Here is a 13,043-nt window from a genome sequence, read left to right as displayed (position 1 = left end):
ACAAACCTGAATAGCACTCCCTCCCCGCTTTTCAGTTCCTTCCCTGACTTCCGGGTTCTGGCAAACTACAGTTTGCCTCTACATTAGGGTTGTCAGCCTCCAGGTAGTGGCTGGTGATCTCCCGGAATTACAACTGGTCTCCCGGCCACAGAGATAAGTTCACCTGGAGAAAATGGCTACTTTGGTGGGTGGACTCTATGGAATTATGCCATGCCAAGGTCTTTTCCCTCCCCAAACCCCACTTTCTCCAGGTTTCACCCCCCAGATCTCCAGGAATTTCCCAACTTGGAGCTGGCAACCCTACTCTACATCTGAATTTACACACAGTTGTTTGCTTCCCTCTAAATCGGTAGCTTCCAAGTTTGTTCTGGAGGGGAAGTGGAAGCCATAGTTTTTTCCCCTTTCAGCTGTAAAAGCCAGCTGTGGTTTGCTGTGCATGAGGGGAGGTGCAGAAGAGAGTGTATAAACCCAGAGCTTGCTCACCCAATACGAGGCTATGGTTTTGCGGTGACATGTGAATTGATTCTAGATCAGGGATGCCCCTGTTGTCAGGTGGCCCTTGGTGATGGCCTGAGTGTCCTTCCATTAGATCCTGCATTGGATGTAAATGTTTCTGCAAAAAGGGCAGCAGGCAGTGAGATGGGTGTGTGTGTGTGTTTCCAGTAAGCCCTAACAGCAAGGAGTGTATTGAAGGGTAGAAAGAACTACAGTGAAGACTGCACTATGATGTACCCACTTGTACTTTGGTTTGCTAAGAAGAACAGCTTTACTTGATTGGGTCCAAAGTCCATCCAGCCTAGCATCCTTATATATAGGGGCTAGCCAGATGCTGCCATGAAGCTCACAAATTTCATGGCAAACCCCCCCCCCCCCGGAGCATAGTTGCATGAAGGGGTGCCATACGCATTTGGCACTCTGGTTTTATTGTTTAGGCTAGTTAGGGAACCATTGGACTCTTTAGCATCCAGTTTGACATGGGTTTCACTGGAGGATTTTTTAGAATGAGTCTGGAAGATGTCTGTCTACAGGAATGAACCCTGGTAGCTGAGCTGAACCTCCACTTGCAGAGGAAGTAGCCTTCTGAATGCCAGGAGCTTAAGACAAATAGTGGAAGGTATGCAGGATGGGAAGAACCTTTGGTCTTATCCAGCAAAGTGATTCTTCCACTCTACTGTACTAACTTGTGCTGGAAGAAAGTGTAAGTGTGAGTCTCCCTTTTACAAGGGGCCTCAAAGTATGCACTTCAAAGGGCAACCCTAGATCAGGTTAATGATCCGTGGCTTCTGAGACCCCCCCCCCTCCACAGGTGGCAGGTCGAAGAACTATTTCTCTTTCCTTCTGCATTTTTTCATCTTTCCACCCCCCCATCTCTTCTGGGGGGGGGGGGAGAAAGGGGAAGAGAAAAAGAGAGAGCACTTAGAAGAAGGGTCACTTTAGGCTTTTCTTTCTTCCGTCTTGAAGCCAAAGCATTGGCATGCTGAACGGCCTGGCTTCAGCGGCATGTTCCAGGTGCACTTTCCAGGGGGAGAGGGGTGCTCCGATTTGCTTTGCTGCTTGGGGGGAGCGCTAATGAGTGTCAGAGTACCTCTTCCAGACTTGAACTTGGATATTCTTTCCCCCCACCCCCATTTTGACTTCTGTCTTTCTCCTTTTTTTTGTTCCAAGCCAGTGTGTGCGTTTTCTCTCTCTTTGTGGTCCAGAGGGGGCTAGCCGCATGGAGCTCCTTTGACCAGACACTTGGTATTAGGATGAAAAGTCTCATCTTCTTTGAGGGAGGTCTCTAGTGAAGTCTGACAGCAGCTCAGCCAGAGGCTGTTGGTGGGAACCCCTTCCCCCACTTGATGTAGCTCTCTCTTTGGCACACACAGGCTTCAAGATCATGACCTGAGATCTGCTGAGCTCAAAAGTTTTCACACTGTTTTGTCATTTTGGTTTGGACCTAATAAAAGGTATTACTTGGATTGTGTTCATCTTTGGACCAGCATGGCATGAAACTTACTTTCCAAGCTAGAGATGTCTGCGTCTGGAATTGCTTTTTCTTGCTGCCAGTTGTTATCTGGCCATGATGCGGCCTCCTAGTTTTCCAGGCCATCGGGTTTTGACAGCACAAAGATCCATTCCTCGTCAATGTGGGTAGCATACCAAGTTCTCTCTATAACAAGCACAGGGTTTTTTTACGGAAAGGGTGAAAGAGACTATGTTTGCCCCCTCTCTACTAGGTAAAATCTGTCCTCCACAAATAGCTTTTCTAACAGTGCTAGAAACAGTTGGGGGAATGTGTAGTTGGCTACGATGATTTGGGCAAACCCTCTTACTATCTGTTGCTCATTCATTTGTGCTCTCTTCCTGGCCCAGTCCACACTGCCACCCATCAATGAGGTGGCTGTAGTACTTGTTTCTACTCTTTCCCCTGCTCCTCACCTGCTTTTTAAACAAGCAGCCAATAAAAGCATGCAAAAGGAGCAGTGCATCCAGGGAGACTGTTGTGGGGTTGGCTTCAGGCCCCCGCTAGGGTGTGGGGTTTAGTAAATGCCCAACAATGCCAACTTCTGGTGCCTGCCACCCCACTTTTTAAGATTGGAATACCAGCTGGGACCTATTAACTCAAATTCAGATTTCTCATTTTGTTGACCAGCTGCTCCTGGGGCCCAGAGTGTTGACGAGCTGTCACTTTTGTGAGTAAAAGGCTCAATCTACAGCTTACGCCTCATCTAATATTAGTCACTCATTCTGTGGGTGTGTGCTGGAAGCGATGATCTGTTGCTTTTCTTAATTTTATTCCTTCCCAGAGTCTTTTGGAGAGCTCCGCAGAAATGCCTAGTCTAGGGGACAACTTTGTAAACACCGGGGAAACATGATGGAAAAGTGAGAATTTCTCTGTCCTTGCAAGGGATGACAGTAAGGTCAGCTCACATGATTAAGGAGAGTGTTAGAAATGCAAGTTTGGGACAAAATGGTCATATGGTTAAAAGAGATGCCCTCCCCTACTTTCTTTTGCATTGACTGTGCACTTGTGGTTTTAGATATGTGGTTCCAGTGAGTATAGTGATGGTGACAGGCATAAATGGCTTTGAAGGGGGATTGGACAGGTCTCCGGAGGATAGGACCACCTGTGGCTACTAGATTTGGTGACTAAAGGAATCGCAGATGGTAAGCCTCTGAATCCCCCTGTTAGAAGGCAATATCAGTGAAGGACTTGGCTCCTGTGCCTTGTTTGTTGGTCCTTCAGAGCGACCGGTTTGCCACTGTGTGGAAGAGGATGTGGTGTGGTGTTGTGAGACAATCTACCTCTTAATAACAAATGGGGCTGCTGTGGCTTTTATGTCCTGTTTTGTCAGCCTCCGAAGGCCTTTGTTTGGCCACCACTGGAAACTGTTGGGATTTGATGGACTTTGGGTCTCTGTTGGGAGAAAGGTGGGATATTAAATTAATTAATTAATTAATTAATTTTGAAAAGGTGAGAGGGAGGGACCATGTGTGCCCCTTTGGGGAATGGGTGGGATAAAAAAAATCTTAACATACTTCTTAAAATGTAAATTATTTTGCCCTTGGTCACAGTGTCCAACTGGGAAGAAAAGGTTATTTCATAAGTGATTTCAGGTGAGAAAGGGCAGAAAAGGAGAGGGTTTAGTTAGTTTTCACTTTTCCACAACATACTCTAGATCTTTCCCACCATTCCACTGCTTTGTAAGGATTTGGCAGGAGGCCAAATTTATTGACTGTCTCCTCTTTGGCCCTGATTCCGCAGGGCACTTACAGTCTGAACCCGTGTGTGACATGAAAATCCTGACTGCCTACCCTGGGGTAATCTGTTGGAGCGGTTTTTGAAGCCTTTCAGAGCTTAGCGTGTAACCATACCCTCTGGCATAGGATCTTGATACTTCACAAGTTGCAGAGAGTTCTGGAGTGCATTGTAGGGCTTAACCCTTGGCTCCCATAGGACACTGTCCTTAGACTGTACTCCAGAGCATGTCCAGCTCTGCTTTTATGGGTCATATCAATAGTGGTGGCTAGGGCTCATTTTGAGTGGGAATGCGCAGGAACGCAGTTCCGGCAGTTCTCCAAAGAGGTCACATGTCAGGTGGCCCCACCCACTTGATTTTTGGCCATTTGGGGCCTGTTTCGTCATGGATTGGGGCTGAAACGGCCCAATTTTGGCCCAAAATGGCCAGGATCAGGCCCCAAACAGCCAGGATTGGTCCCGAAATGGCCAGGATCGGGCCTCTAATGGGTAGTGAATCACTCTCCTGCTGAGCAGTGGCCCAGTCCTGACCATTTTGGGCCCCTTTCGGCCATTTTCAGCCCTTTTTTTGCCATTTTGGGCCCAATTTCGGCCCTAAATGGCCAGGATTGGCTCCAAAACAGCCAGGGTAGGTGATGTCAGGGGGTGTGGCATATGCAAATCAGTTATGCCAATGACACACTTCTGGTGATGGCAAGGGGCGTGGCATATGCAAATGAGTTGCTCTAATGCGTTATGCTAATAAGTTCCTGCTGCTCTTTTTCTACGAAATGACCCCTGGTGGTGGCAAACAGTTTTCCAGGGAAGGTTGTCCAACATTGCTTGTTGAGAAATCATTAAAGCATTTGCAACTTGAACACCACTGACCCAGTGCATGTACTGGTGGTGAAAAGTGCCATCATAGCTGTCTTATGGTGACCCCTGCTGGGGTTTTCAATGCAAGAGGCTAACAGAGGTGGATTGCCATTGCCTGCCTCTGCATTGCAACCCTGGTCTTTGCTGGAGGTCTCCCATCCAATTACTAACCAGGCCAATCCTGCTTAGCTTCTGAGATCTGAGGAGATCAGGCTTTCCTGGGCTATCCAGGTCAGGGCTATATGAAGTTCTGCTCTCAAGTCATAGCTGACTTATGATGACCCCTGCTGGGTTTTCCTAGCAAGAGACTAAGAGAGGTGGTTTGCCATTGCCTGTCTCTGCAACCCTGGTCTTCATTGGAGGTCTCCCATCCAATTACTAACCAAGGCTGACCCTGCTTAGCTTTTGAGATCTGATGAGATTGCATGTAGATTTAGATGAAAGAGTCTGTGGCTGGATTTCTCAGAATCTTGGCTGAAAACGCCGCAGCAAGGGAGTTGTTGGGGGACATGCTGTAGTCATTGTGTTATCTTTATATTGAAAATTCTTCATTAGCTCCTGGTTTGTTTCCAGATGCCATTCAAAGGGGTGATTTTGACTGGGAAAGTTACTGCATTTCAGGGTGACTCTGGCTCACGTTTCTTTTACAGTTTCTCTGTGCTCAGGATAAAACTATAGCCATCCCTTTTCCTTGACTATATTAACAAAATCCTGTAGAAATAATACCAACAAAATTGGTGCATGTTGTTGCTGTAATTCTGTATGACTGGTATTTTAAAAACCCTGAAAACAATTGGAAATGGGAAATTTATCAGGTGGCACAAAAATTGTCATTTTGACTGCATGAAAATTAAAGAAGAAAATATATATTTATAATCTCCCTGACCTATTCTTCGATGGCTTGGGCCCACAATGTCTGAAATAGCATCTTCCCCACGTGAACTTGACTGTTATTGGTGAAACCCTTAAACGTCTTCCACGGCCCTTCTCCGGGTACCCTCACGTGTAAAAATGAGGCAGATTGGAGACTGGGGGTGGGGGTGGAGTGCCCCTTCAGCTGTGGTTACGTGGTTCTGAAATAGCCTTTCCCAAAGGGCTCACCTGGCACCTTCACTGTTGGTGTTCAGGTATCAGGCAAAGATCTTTTCCATTTTGCTTCTGTTCTACATAATTTTTCTCTTTTTTGTTTCAGTTAGCATGACTGTCAATTCCAGCTGTTATATTATGAGTTAGTTGTTACCATTTATTTTGTTACCATTTATTCTGATTGCTCTGTGGGCTCATTTCCTTATTAACAGTGCCTCTTTTAACCAAACGTTGCCTCCCAAAGTGGCTGGCTGTTCATGGCAGTTTTGAGTTCTTACTTTAACTTTTCTAATTTTAGTGGCTTTTATTGGAAGATTACATATTTTATTAGTTGTAAGTCACTTTAAACTGTTTAATTTAGGAAAGTGGGACAGGGAAAGGACACACTACACCTAGAACGCTGGGAAAGAAGGCAGTTCACTATCCACTCACTCTGTTGTGTGGATGAAAGGTTTGTATCCCCCCCCCTTTCTTTTGCAAAGTTATTTTCCTTAAAGACAGATGGCAATGTAGGTAGATGTTTTTAATGCTTGTATGCTCCACCCTTTCTATGTGCAGCTGGAGCGCAATTTTTTGGGAGGACAGTGACTTGCTTCCCCATGGCAGGTGAGAGGGAGGGTGGATATGTTGCTTTTCCCTTGGTGAAGCCTCATTATTACATGTCATTGAATATTACTTAACTCCTCCCACCTTCTCTTCCTCACAAGGGTGCTGTGGATACAGGGAGTATATTGTAATACCCAGGTCATTAAAAAAGGCTCAGCCCATTGAAATAGAACTTAATTATGCATGTGAGGATCTTTCCGCAGTTCAAACCAGTTCGCTGTGTGTTAGAAATAATAAAGGGCCCATCCTTTCCTCTCCCCAAAGAGAATGGACTCCATTGTGACTGAATGACATACAGTATGTAAATACTCTCCTATCCAACCATGTGGGGCTTTTGTTCCTGTGTGCAGAAATACCCATCCGGTCATGATGTCAGGCTTTCGAGGATGATTCAAAGCACTGCCTGAAATGGGCTTAAGGCGAGGCCAGCACTGACTCTTGCTTGGGCTGTTCTGTTTTCTCCAGCACTGAAAATCTGTCCCAGCTCTTGTGAAACATCATGGAAGATAAGGTTTCCATTACTTCCTTGTCCTGTTTGTTATTAACTCCCCTGCACAAGGAAAAAGCACTTTATTAATCAGGTCAGACTCCAATTAAGTTGCAGTATTAAAAAACAGTGAGATGTATTTGTTAATGATTCCAGTCCGCTGCAAAAAACGGGATTTGGGTTAATTGTTCATAGTGAAAGGGGCACAGCTCTGTAGGGATAGCATTTGGGACTTCATTGAGGCCTAGTGCTGAATCCTGTGAAGTCTGGAAGTACCCAGTCCCTTGACCCATGGATTTTGTTTCCCGTTTAACTCAGAAATCTCTTGGAGTTATGGGTAACATCTTTTACTTCTGCATCCACATAGAAGTGTCTGTGATAGTATTTTCATTACATTGGCTTGTGTAAACCCCTCTGCTTTGCGTGTGCCGTGCTTCCCTTTCCACTTCTCCTGAGTAGTGCGGGCTTGCTGACCCTAATGGCTTTTCAGTTAAATAATAATAATTGTAAAAATCCTATGGGAAATGTGTTGAAAATTTGAACTTGAAATGCTGCAGAGTAGCTCCACCCCCCCCCCTAACATGACATGGAGTGTGAACTAGACAAAAAATTACTGGAAAAGATTTTACTCATGCTATTTGGCAACCCTTTTGAGATCCATCATGCTGCCAAATGTGTATGAATTAACCCTAATACAGTGTTGCTAATTTTATTCTTTATTGTGTGTTTTATTTTTGCAGAGGAATGTGATCTACAGTTGTGGAGGGGGCAGGGACCCACAATTTTTGTCTTGCTGTGATAGGCAACCCATTATTTGTGGCTACCACTGATCGCTCTGCCTCTGCTTGCATCGTGCCAAGTTTTAGCGATACCCAGAAGCAGAAAGAATCTCTCTCCGCTTCTGTTTCCAAAGCTCAGCCCAAAACATCTCCCGTATTCCGTACTCTACAGCTGTTCCTATTGACCGCTTCTGATTTTCTGGGACATGTCCTTGTCTTGCTGCCAATTATGCTTTTGGGGGAAGCCTTGTTAAAAACGAGTGTGAGATTTACTAATGTCGTCATTCCTCCAGGATCAGCAGCCTCTCCACAAGTGAAATCTCTGCGTGGGTGATTGGATATACCTTGTCTTTAATGTGCATGTTTTTAGACGCATGACTATTAAGTTGATTTGTATTACCCCACCATTTCCTGTTTTGGTGAGGTTCATTTGGACAGTTATGTGCTTGTAGTGCATCTTTGTTAGGTAAAATCCTTTTTTTAAAAAAACAAGAACTAAATAAATTAAAAAGACAGGGTAGAACCATCAGCGGTGTGTGTGTTTGGCGGTAGGAGGGGAGCTTGGGTGATCCCAGCATGTCACTGTTTTCATCAGAGGAATGTTGGAGAACAGGAGACAAAACCCTCCTCCCTCTCATGTTCTTTGCAGGTGCCAGAAAATTCTGGGGGTGGGGGGAGCGTTGGGCTCTGCGTTTCTGCTCGGCGTTGAAGGGGTAACTCTCCCCCAACGCAGTTCTCTCAGGCTACGGGGGGGGGGCGGGTCTTTCACTTCATGCTGTGTATCCTTTGCAGAGTTCGGCTACAAAATGACTTACGGTCATCACTGGTAGCTTTGTTTGTGAAAGTTGTACAGGGAAGACGTGTCTGTGTTATGGCACTGAGGATGAGAGATCCGTGATTTAATTGAGAAGTTGGTACTGGAAGTATTAAGGGAGATGCATTTTATTCTATAGCATAAAACATTTTGTAAATGGTGCATATTAGATAACTACAACTGAACTTTGAGTTTGGAAACTGTGTGTGTGTGTGTGTGTGTGTGCATACTCTCTTGTCCGGTAGACTTATTTAAACTTTCAGTGGCTCCTCGCTTGATGGCCCTTGGAGACGGGCAGAGCATGGAAAATGTTCTAAATATAGGGCTCATTTGTTGTTGAATAATAACTTCAGAGGGCTGGATGCGAAGAGTTTCCAGTTTCTTCTTGCAGGCAGTAAACTGTGCAGGAGGCATTTACTGTAAACAAAATGCTCACAGTCGACCCTACCTAGCACCCTATTGCTGGGCACAGTGATTCATTCATTAGATTGATGGGGAGAGTTTTTTCAGTAAACATTTTCAGGATTTCCGCGTATGCTATTGAAAGGAAGCTTTGTTGCCTTCCACAGTATCACCAGAAGTGTCCGCTCTCCTGGTACAATAATGCTGCTGAACAGCTGTCACCTGCCATGGGGGCATAATTTTTGCAAATAGCAGATGAGGGAGCTACCTGCACCTGGGCTATGAGAGGCAGCATGTATAGTGGTTAGAGTCTCAGACTAGGATCCAGAAGGCCTGAGTTTAGATCCCTACTGTGCTGTGGAAGATCTTGGTGACCCTGTCTCTCAGCCTCACAGGGTCGTTTTTGTGAGGATGAAATGGAGTGGGGGAGATGATGTTGTAAGCTGGTTTGGGTCCTCACTTGTGAGAAAAGTGGAGTATAAATAAATGCCAAGATCTCTGTACCATGTTTCCTCATTACTGGCCTGCATTTCAAACTTACTAAAGCCTAAATTGGCTTTAGAAACTAGTTAAGCTAACACGGGCTAGAATAGGCTTCCAATAGAATTACACCCTTTTACTTTGTGTTAATTGCTCTGTGGATCATGTCTGCATTTCTTTGGACAATCTTGTAGCCTCTAGCTACTTGTACTTCTCTGAGATTTCTTTTCTGCAGAAAGGTAGATGAAGGATCTTGGACCCTGTTATAGAAATGGCAACTTGACACAAGAAGTCCTTTTCATTTTGCTGCTGCTATCTTTTGGATTCCAAACATTTAATGCTTGTGTGTACAGGAGTATGTGCTGGTGAGTGTGTGTGCGCGTGCGGGGGGGGGGGAATGCTGTTGTTTCTGCTCAGGTTTCCACTGGGAAGCCACAGCCCGGAGGAATCCACATCCTTCCTTTGCTAGCACATGACACAGTAGTAGTCTGACATTTCATATTTATTACATTTTTGGTGTCTGTTTAAAACCAGCCAAAATCTGGAATTACAAGAACGCTTTCTTCTCCTTAGCTTTATTGAAACCTCTTCAAGATGGCATAAATCAAAAATATATTAAAGGGCCAACAAAACGGAATAAGGAACTTTTGAGAGGCTCGTCGGCTGTGATTTAATGCTTGGCAGTGAAGATGAATCCCCTGTGTTTTTTGGCAGAGTTTAGAGTTGGAGAATACAGTGTGGTTATGCTTGATCCTGAAGCTAAACCTATACCTAGATAGAAGTCTGAGACTTGTAATTCAAGGGCTGATTGGGAAATACTGTTGTCTTGTCTGGATAGATGGCCATTGCTTTGCTGTAAATATAAATACATAAGGGTTTCTGATTCCCTTCAGCAGTAGTAGCCTACTTCCCATGGATCATCCATATGTTCCCCCCTCGAACAAGTTAATCCAGCTACCATGTGTAATAGGACCAAGCCACAGCTATTAGAATCTGCCCTCAGCAGAATATTTGTGATGTAGGCAGCTCCTTGAAGAGGCAGAAACTGCACAGAAAGAAAACTGATTCTTCCTAATATTGATGTAATTGGAGTGGGAAGACTGAATGGTGAGGTGAATTTCTGTGCAAGTACCACATCTCTCTGTGGGGCTCCAGCATGTGAGCACTTAGCACATGTTCCAGCCGTTGCATGTGGCAACCAGGTTGGGATAACTCTTATGCTCTGTGGCTTTATAGAAGTGTTTCCTTAGGCTGGAGCAGCATGAAGTGGAGCTGTTCCTGCCACCCAAACTCACGTGCAGCTGCCTTATAGTGAATTAGACCATCAAGGTCTGGTTGGCAGTGCCTCTCTGGGATTTCAGGTGGAGGCCTTTCACCTCACCTGCCACCTTGATTCTTTTAGCTGGAGATGCAAGGGATTGAACCTGGGGCTTCCTGCAGGTCAAGCACATGCTCTGCTTTTAAGCTATAGCCCCTCCCTGCATAACCACTTCCCCTGAAAGGGGATCGTGAGTGGGGGGGAGAGTGTTGAGAAAATGGGGGAGGAACTATAGTTCAGTAGTAGAACCACCTGCTTTACATTCAGAAGCACCCCAGGTTCTTGAGGTCACTGGTGCTGGGAAAGAGCTTTCTTTACATTATTTATTTTACTTATTTTGTTTTTTAGATTTTTATACCACCTCTCCCTCAAACAAGGCCTGAAGTGGTTCACAACATTAAAAACAATAAAAAACAATAAAAAACAATGAAAAATATTAAAAATAAAAAAATAATTACAATTAAGGAGTCGCACAAATAAAACCAATAGTAGAAAAACAACAACCAGGTTAAAAGCATCTTCAAGGGAAGCCCTGCATAGAGCAAATTACAGTAGTCTAATGTGGAAATGACTGTGATGTGAATCACTGTGGCCAGATCTGACCGAGACAGGTAGGGGGCCAGCTGGTGAGCCTGGCAAAGGTGGTACAATGCCAGCCTCTCACTGTGGATACCTGCTTATCCGAGGAAAGCAAGGTATCCAACCCCCACCCCCACCCCCAGCTCTTCAAGAATCCACCAAAAATAACTGGATCCCATCAAGAGCCAGTAGCTGCACCCCTCCAGAGGCCCAGTCCCCTCCCCACATGACTCCCATCTTAGATGGATTCAGTTTCCGCCAGCTCCAGGCACCAGGCCAGCTCCGAGAAAGCCGTATTCGGCAGGAGGAAGAGCTGGGTATCATCAGAATATTGGTGGCATCCAATGCCATACCTCTTGATGAGTTCCACCAGCAGGCGTGTATAAATACTGAACAATGCTGAGGACAAGATCGCACCCTGCTGAACACAACATTCCTGTGACCATTTGGAGGACCTTTTGTCTCCAATGGCAACTCTCTGAGAGCGTCCCTGGAGGAATGAGGAAAACCATGCTAAGGCGGTACCTGAACCCCCGGTGAGGCCAGGCGGGTGACTATGATCAAATGATCAACTGTGTCAAGAGCAACTAACACATCTAACAATATTAGCATCACTAAGCCACCTCTATTTAACTGAAGGCGAAGGTTGTCAGCCAGGGCTACAAGCACTGTTTCAGTCCCAAACCCAGGCCTGAAGGTGGACTGGAAGGTGTCAAGCACAGAAATTTCATCCAGGAAGGCCTAGAGCTGTTCAGCAGTTGGTGAACAGCACCCCCCCCCCCCCAAACATCAAAATGCACCAGTACCGAGCTAGCCAGCTGGATGGCCTGCCTAGATGTTAGGAAGGACATATGAGGCTTTTTGTGGAAAGGCAGTAGGAGGGAGAGGTTATAGCTCAGTGGTACAGCACTTGCTCGGCATGCAGGAAACCTATCATAAGAACATAAGAAGTGATGCTGTGACAGTACTTCTTGCTTGACCCAGAACTGACATCATTGTGTCAGGTGGCACTCTAGCATTCATCCCAAACTCTGTGTTTAAACTGAATGCCAGAGGATTGTGCCTGCCCCATACAATGACATCACTTCTGGGTAGCATCAAGTAACGTCACTGCGCTGCTAGCAACATCACAACATTGCCAACTAAGCTCCCCCTGCTGCTGCAGGAAATCTTCTGCTGGTTGCAAGCCTTCGAGGAAGACAAAGTGTCTTGACATAAAGGGTTTTGGATAGCGGGTGTTAGGGAAGGCCTTTCTCTGCCTCAGGCACTGAAGAGCCTATGCCCATCAGAATAGATAGTGGTGAGCTAGTGGGGACAGTGGATTAAGGCAGCTGTGAATGTGCATGTTGGATTTCACTATGGGTGCCTGTTCTTCTAAGCGGGTCTCTTTTTTGTCTGTACTTTTTGGACCCTGTGTTCTGAGGGGCAATGAAAAAAGAGCAAGTCTCCCGCCCCCCCCACATCCAGGTCTGTGCTGGCATGAGTAGATGGTATTAGATGGTGGTGAGGGTGGGGGTTAAGAGTCATTACTCAGGTTGTGTTCCCACTTGAAAAGCTGGAGCGCTGTACTTCCCAGGCTTGTCTGTCTGGCATCTCTCTCATGAGCACTCAACTTGCACAAAAGAACACATTGTAAATCTGGGCTTTGGTTCCTTTTGCTCTCTCCCCCTCCTCGTGCTCTAGCTATTTCCCTAGGTACAATAGTTTTCATAATGTTCTGAGTTGTTACATCCCTACTGTGAACACTGCAACTAGGAGCTACATGTAAACAGCTTTGTTGGCTACTTCTGATTCCTTGCTTATATTGTACACCTTTTAAGATGTGCTATTCCCCCCTCCCTTTTTTTTCTTTTTGGATAATGGCAAAATCCCTCCTTATGAGAACTGCTGTAGAT

General features: G+C 45.5%; 1 protein-coding gene across 8 annotated transcripts in view; it reads left to right on the top strand.

The window, feature by feature from the left end:
* Positions 1 to 13,043, top strand: part of MSI2 (musashi RNA binding protein 2) — a 568,931-nt gene that overhangs the window by 80,641 nt on the left and 475,247 nt on the right. The window lies entirely within an intron of this gene.

This window comes from Eublepharis macularius, chromosome 17 (assembly GCF_028583425.1).
Source record: "Eublepharis macularius isolate TG4126 chromosome 17, MPM_Emac_v1.0, whole genome shotgun sequence".
NCBI lineage: Eukaryota > Metazoa > Chordata > Lepidosauria > Squamata > Eublepharidae > Eublepharis > Eublepharis macularius.
This window is presented reverse-complemented; position numbering and strand designations above follow the sequence as displayed.